Source organism: Cupressus sempervirens, chromosome 2, assembly GCF_028749045.1.
Source record: "Cupressus sempervirens isolate cs-2001-9-10 chromosome 2, ASM2874904v1, whole genome shotgun sequence".
Taxonomy (NCBI): Eukaryota; Viridiplantae; Streptophyta; class Pinopsida; order Cupressales; family Cupressaceae; genus Cupressus; species Cupressus sempervirens.
This window is the reverse complement of record NC_143119.1, coordinates 557,573,635-557,580,235: the sequence shown is the minus strand read 5'-3', so window position 1 is coordinate 557,580,235 and position 6,601 is coordinate 557,573,635.

Genomic DNA, 6,601 nt, shown 5'->3' with positions numbered 1-6,601 from the left:
CAATCTGAAAGTGAAGAGGAAGACAGTTCTGACAGGGATCTTGAAGCCATTGAAGCATTACTTACAAGAAGGTATCCCAAAGGCAAAATAAAGTATAAAGGTAAGATTCCTTTAATTTGTTTCTCTTTTGATGAAGTTGGACACATTACTTCTAGGTGCCCAAACAAAGAAGACAAAGATGAAATAACCACATCAAGTTCAAAGGCAAGAAGGATTTCAAAAACTACAAAGAGTACAAGGACAAAGGTAAGAAATCTTATTGCATAGCTAAAGATTCAGAGAGTAATGAAGATGATGAAATGGTTTATATTGCTATAAAAGATGAATTTGATGATAAAGGAGATAAAATGGCACTTATCTCTCATGTTAGCAAAAATGATACACAGATTATTAATAGTGGCTACTTACATCATATGACTGGTGATAAAATAAAGTTTGAACATGTTGGTGTTTTAACACTACTAAGCAACAAAATACTTTATACCAAGATGGTGAAGATCAAAATAACCTAAGGATTAGCTACTTCCTATAAACAACTATATGTTCTTCAGATCTAGACCAACTTCAACAAAATCATGAAAGATTTTCTAACTCTTTTGGCTCTGCAAAACCAAGGTGGGTGCACCTAAGGGATAAAATATTTACAACCTAATACTACATTCACATTTCATTCATTCCATGACATTTTATAACAATATTCATCCCCTATAGTAGATTGGTCACAATTCTTCGTAGATCTACATATAATTCTAGGCAATAGTAGCTAACTAAGACTTAGAGGTTAAATGTAAACAAGTGCTAACCAAATTTGACATTCTTCAAACATTTAAAGTAAAATTGATTTTGATTTTTAAGATTATGCCTAATGCTCATCCATGTTTTCTTCATATGCAAACTAAACTAAAATTATCAGTGCCTTATCCATTGGGATTCAAAGTCTCTCTAATTTCTTGACCTAATTGAATGAATTACAATCAATATTATTAGCAATTCTCTCCAAAACTCATTCTTATGCATATCCTTATTATTGGCTGGAAATCCTATCATATCATTATAGTATTTACTTAACTCATTGAATTAAAAGAAATATTGATCTAATATATAACCTATCCTAGTTGCATTGAATTTGAAAAAGGCTTTACCCACACAATTTCAAAAATTACTAGTAAATAACAATGGAGATAAGATTAAGAGAAGAAAGATATAGGGAAAGTTCATCTTTGTATTAATTTTCTTTGAAAATTATATAACATTGGAATAGGACTCAAAACCATTCAAGATAAGACACAATAATCTTGGAAAATTAATGCATTCTTAGATTTGCAAAGAAATACATCAGAAAACTTGCATCAAGGATTGGATCGACTGTATTCTAGAAAAATTAAAAAGTTGCATAATGACTCAAACCCTTTCTCTAGCCTTGGAATCTCACTTATATAGTGTGAGATGCAACAAGTTTCAGGCTTAGAGAGTGCAACACATTTTGGGCTTTGAGTGTACTAACAACTATCCTTAAGATATAAAGATACTTACAATGTTATTATCACAAAAGATAAAAGTTGGTGCAATAGATTGTCTTTCATCATAAATATTCTCTTGTGGGGACCACTTCTGATACAATTTTCTATTGCTGAGGATTTCATGATTGGCTTTGATGTTGTTGTTGATCCTCAAAAAATGTAGCTAATGGATTGGATTGTGATGGGCCTGATTCTAATTTGTTTAGTTTCACTTCAACTTGAGGCTCTCCACCCATGTCATCATGTACTATCAAAACAACAATTATATCTAGTTCTCCTGCTACAACATCATTAGTTTGGACCTCTGTTCTTGTCATTGTAGTTGATTTTTCCTCTTTGTCTTCTTTTGCTTGTATTGATGTATCAATTATTTGCCTCTCATCCTGGTCCACATCATCTTTTTCTATTTCTATTTTTTTTGCATGCACAAAATCTTCCATCTTTTTATTGAAAACCGTGTCATTAGCCCAATCAAAACTCAAAAGCTCTCATTATTTCTTGATCACAAAATCTCCTATTTTATTGATTTCAACAAATTCTTCTTTGATGGAATTATAAAATAATTGCACTTTAACAACTTCCTTAGTTGTTGTTGCCTGTAGCACATGCCCTTTTTCACTTATAACCCCATTATTTGAAGGCATAATGAATCATCTAATTCTTTTCCCTATTCTTCCTTTTCTTTTATTTTATCCATCTTTTTAAGTGTGTGGGGAAAGAGTTCAAATTTATCACCTAGATATTTAGAAAAACACATTATTATCCTTTTTTGTACTGCAATCCTCTTCTCATCAAAATCAGATAAATTATTATTCATATCAAAAGTTTTTCCTATATGTTTACAAGATAGACTAATAACTAAGACACACAAAAGGGTAAAATCTTTATCCCTACTACCCCATTTATTCATAATGGGCTTTAGAGCATCCTCACCACTCTTTATTTCAGTCCACATACCTAATATCTTTACCAATTGTTCATAAAATGTTGGCCATTCAATCTTATCTACCAGATATAAGATTATTTTCCTTAATTTATCTTTGTATAAATCATTTAACTCTACATGTAGGGCCCATAATTTATTCTTCTCTTCTTCAAATTCCTTAGCAATATAGAATTCTAGCCTCTATGGGGTATTTGGTAATTCCACAATAGGAGTTGATTTAAATGGCTCAACTAGAGGATGAGGGTAAACAATCCTAGGACGACTAGATTCTCCTACCTTTCTCTTTCCAAGTTGTTTGTCCATCAGGGCTAATTAAGCTTCTAGCTATTGTATCCTATTTCCCCTTTCATAATATTCTTTAAGTATTTCTTCAAACTTGGCATTGAGCTCCAAGAATTTTTTTTAATCCTTTTCAGCCACTACAACTCCAAAGTCCATCATTTCCCTAGTCATTTTGGATAGCTTTTCACTGTCTACCTCCTTTGCTATGTACACCATGAGGCTACCTATATGCTCAACACTTGAAACTTCATGTATCCTAGTTTTGTCCCTTTTTCCAATGGACCACATCACCAATGCTTGTTGATCATTACTATATTTCAATCCTCTGTGTGCCTGTAGGACCTCTTCCTTGGTTTTAAACTAAGTGTCTTTTGCTTTCCTGATAGAATCAAATATCATAGCATTGACTATGTCCCACTCAAGCAGGATTAAAATTCTTGAGTCCTTTGATTGTTTCCTTCCCCCTTTAGGGGTTATCTATGCAAATTTCTTCCTGAAGTCAGCTTTAACTTCATCCTCAATTTTAGAGTCCTTTTTATTAGGTTGCTCTATTTTTATTAGTTTACACTTACTTTCAAAATTATCAATGTTTCTTCTCCAAAAAATTGGGCAAAGGCCCTAGATTTCATAAAACTTTCATCATCAATAAAATATTTGGCAGCCTATGCTATCACAGGATCTATCTCCTTACCTTTATAATCTCCAACAGTAAGCTCAAATGATGGCATACGCGGTTCTTTAGGCACTCCTTCGATGTTAGTATTTGTGACCACAATGTCCCTTTCCCCTCGATTTTGTCTTAGCTATTCCCTCAAAGATGCTTCAACATCTATTATGATTGGAATTTGGGTAGGTGAATATTGTTTAACATGAGAAGATGATCCTTGTTCTAATCTTTGCTTTTTGGGAGCATGCGTATCATGTGGGCTTTCTAATCTTGGTCTTTTATATGGAGGAACATACTGTACATTCTTGGCCACTACCTACCCAACTCTTTTCTGTAATGTATATTGCCCAGGGGTTATAATCATTCTACTTGTCAGCCTCCTTTCCACCTCAATGGCCTTGTCTTGGTGTTGTGCTTGTGTTATGATTTCTTTCTTCTCATTTGATGTTTGCATAATCTCAACAGAGTTATCCATAAGCATATCTTTTTTTATACCCCAATACTTTCTATCTGCTAGGGGATCATAATTAGGCTAAAAAGCATTTATAAAATCTAAGAATTTACTATAAACTATCCATTTTTCTTTCCTAAGCTCTTGACTTGCAATGAGAATCTATTTCTAATTATCTCCTTAGAAAAGTATACAGTTTTCTTTTGAATCTTTTCCTTACTCCTTTCTCTAAGGAGCTCATAAAATCCCTCTAGATCTACAAAATGGGCATGGGACTAAGCCATCTGATATCTATCTAAGAATTTCCCCAAGTTCTTCCATGCCTTCTAACAATTTTTAAAAAATATAAATAATAGTAATCTATGGAAAGAAAGTATCTTTAGATTTAACAAGCAATTCCCTCTCCTCAGTTGATCCAATTTGCCAGTATGATTCAATAATCCCTACTTTCAAAGTCACTTGGTATGGTAACACATGTGGTTTTCCCAAAAATCCATAGACTCTGAAAATAGTGGAAACAACATATGGAATAATATCAACCCAATTATGGCTCACCAATAGCCCTTTAGCATGGTCTTTAGGTCTTATCAACTCTAATAGAGACTATGGTATCCTAGAGTTGTCCCCTACTAGCAACTGTAGTGCCTGCCCCTCGTTTGCATTTCTGTTATCATTATCAATTTGCTTTAGGTTGATTTTATGCATTGATTAGTTTTAGAGATACTAGATTTGTAATATTATGATATTATTTCATATCTTGAATTACAAATATATCGGTTATAATTGTTGCTTAGTTTATTTCATTCATGTGTTGTTAATGATATTTTGATGATCCTAGTTAGTAAATGTGGTTTCTTTTATAAAAATGTTAACACGATGTCTTTAATGATGATTATGTTGTATTGATAGAGATGCATTATTATATGTACGCATTTGATATTAGACATATGATTTTTACGATACTTACCCCATACTTGCATGTGTATGGTGCGCGTGTTTATTTTATCTTTCTGTCTGACGTGTTTGATGTGGTTAAGGGAGGGAGTCATAGTCACCTGCTAGTCGGGATCTACACGATGAACCACTCCCCGCCATTGTCTGTTTAGTTTAGATATATTATATACATGTACATGCTCATCTTTTACGCAGGATGCAGGTATCAGGCATCGACTTCCCTGAATTGCCAGGATGAGCGTGCCCTATTACAAATACTCAAATGGTGAGAATGGGAAGATAATGATCAAGTCCAATCCTAGCCATAAGCCTATAATACTTGTCCTGCAAGGAGGACTCGTAACAGACTGTCTACCCTTTTTAAACCCGTTAGTATTTTTGTGCGTATGTTGTTTTGTGAGTCTTTGATGAATTTCTATTAATTAAGTCTAATTAATAGATTAAATTAATAATTTAATTTAATGGAGAATTATTATGACTTTTTGAATATTTAATTATATTTAATTAATTGAGAAATTAATTAAATATAAAGAATTGAATTGGAAGATAAAAGTTTTAAGATTAAATTTAGAACATGATAATATTTATTTAATTTAATAATAATATATTTAGAGTTCATTTATAAATAAATGCTAAATATTATTGTTATTTAAGTTAATAAATATTTATCAAATTAAACGTTCAAAATATATTAAAAAGGAAAAAGTTATTAAATTATAAAAATGATTTAAGTTCGCATGAATGAGTTTTAAATATAAGAGATTAATTTAAAAGATAAAATATGTGAACTTGATTAAGATATTTTATTATAGTGCGCATGAGATTAAAGTTAATAAATTAATTTAAAGTAAAGTAAAGTGGAAAGTTAAATAAAGTAATTTAATAATTCACTTAAAGTGCATGAAGGAATAATAAAAGAATATTTTAATTTAAAAAGGAAATTAGTTGTGCATGAATGAATTAATTAAATAAGAGAGAATTAAATATTGGAGATAAAAGTTAAAGTTTAAATTTAGAACGTGATTATATTTATTTAATTTAATAATAATATATTTAGAGTGCATTTTTAAATAAATGCTAAATATTATTGTTATTTAAGTTAATAAATATTTTTATCAATTAAGTTTCTAAAAATGAAATTAAAAGTGAAAAGATATTTAATTATCATAAAGATTATAGTTCGCATGAATTATGCATGAGTTGAAAATAAAAGAAATTAATTGAAAAGATTAAACATGTGAAATTAATAAAGATATTTAATCGCATTAAGTGCGCATGAGATTTATAAGTTATAAATTGATTAAAATAGAAGTGGAGTGGAAATTAAATAAAGAGATTTAATAATCCATTTAATGTGCATGAAATTATGAAAGATAAGATAAATAAAGGTTGATTTTAGAGTTAACGGAGGGGGATCAAGAGACCTCTTGGGTAAATGCACAATTAGTGCCCTGATTGTAGGAAGAGAACTCCTTATCAATATTTGAGGGTTCATTTTTCAGGGGGGATTTTTGGGAGACAAGTTTTCAGACACAGGTTTCAGGGAACACACTTTTGGAAAGGGGAAAAAAGAAATCTTTGGAAGCTTTGAAGGGTTTGAATTAGCAAGGGTTTCACCAAATTGTTAGCATCAGATCGAGGTAGGGTTTGAAAGCCCATAAATGTATTTCAAATTGGAAAATATCTGTTTGCTCCGTGTTTGATTGGGTGGTTGAAATTATGTTTGTCGTCTTGATTGTTTTCTAGATCTGATTGATTGTAATTAGTCTCTCATTATTTTG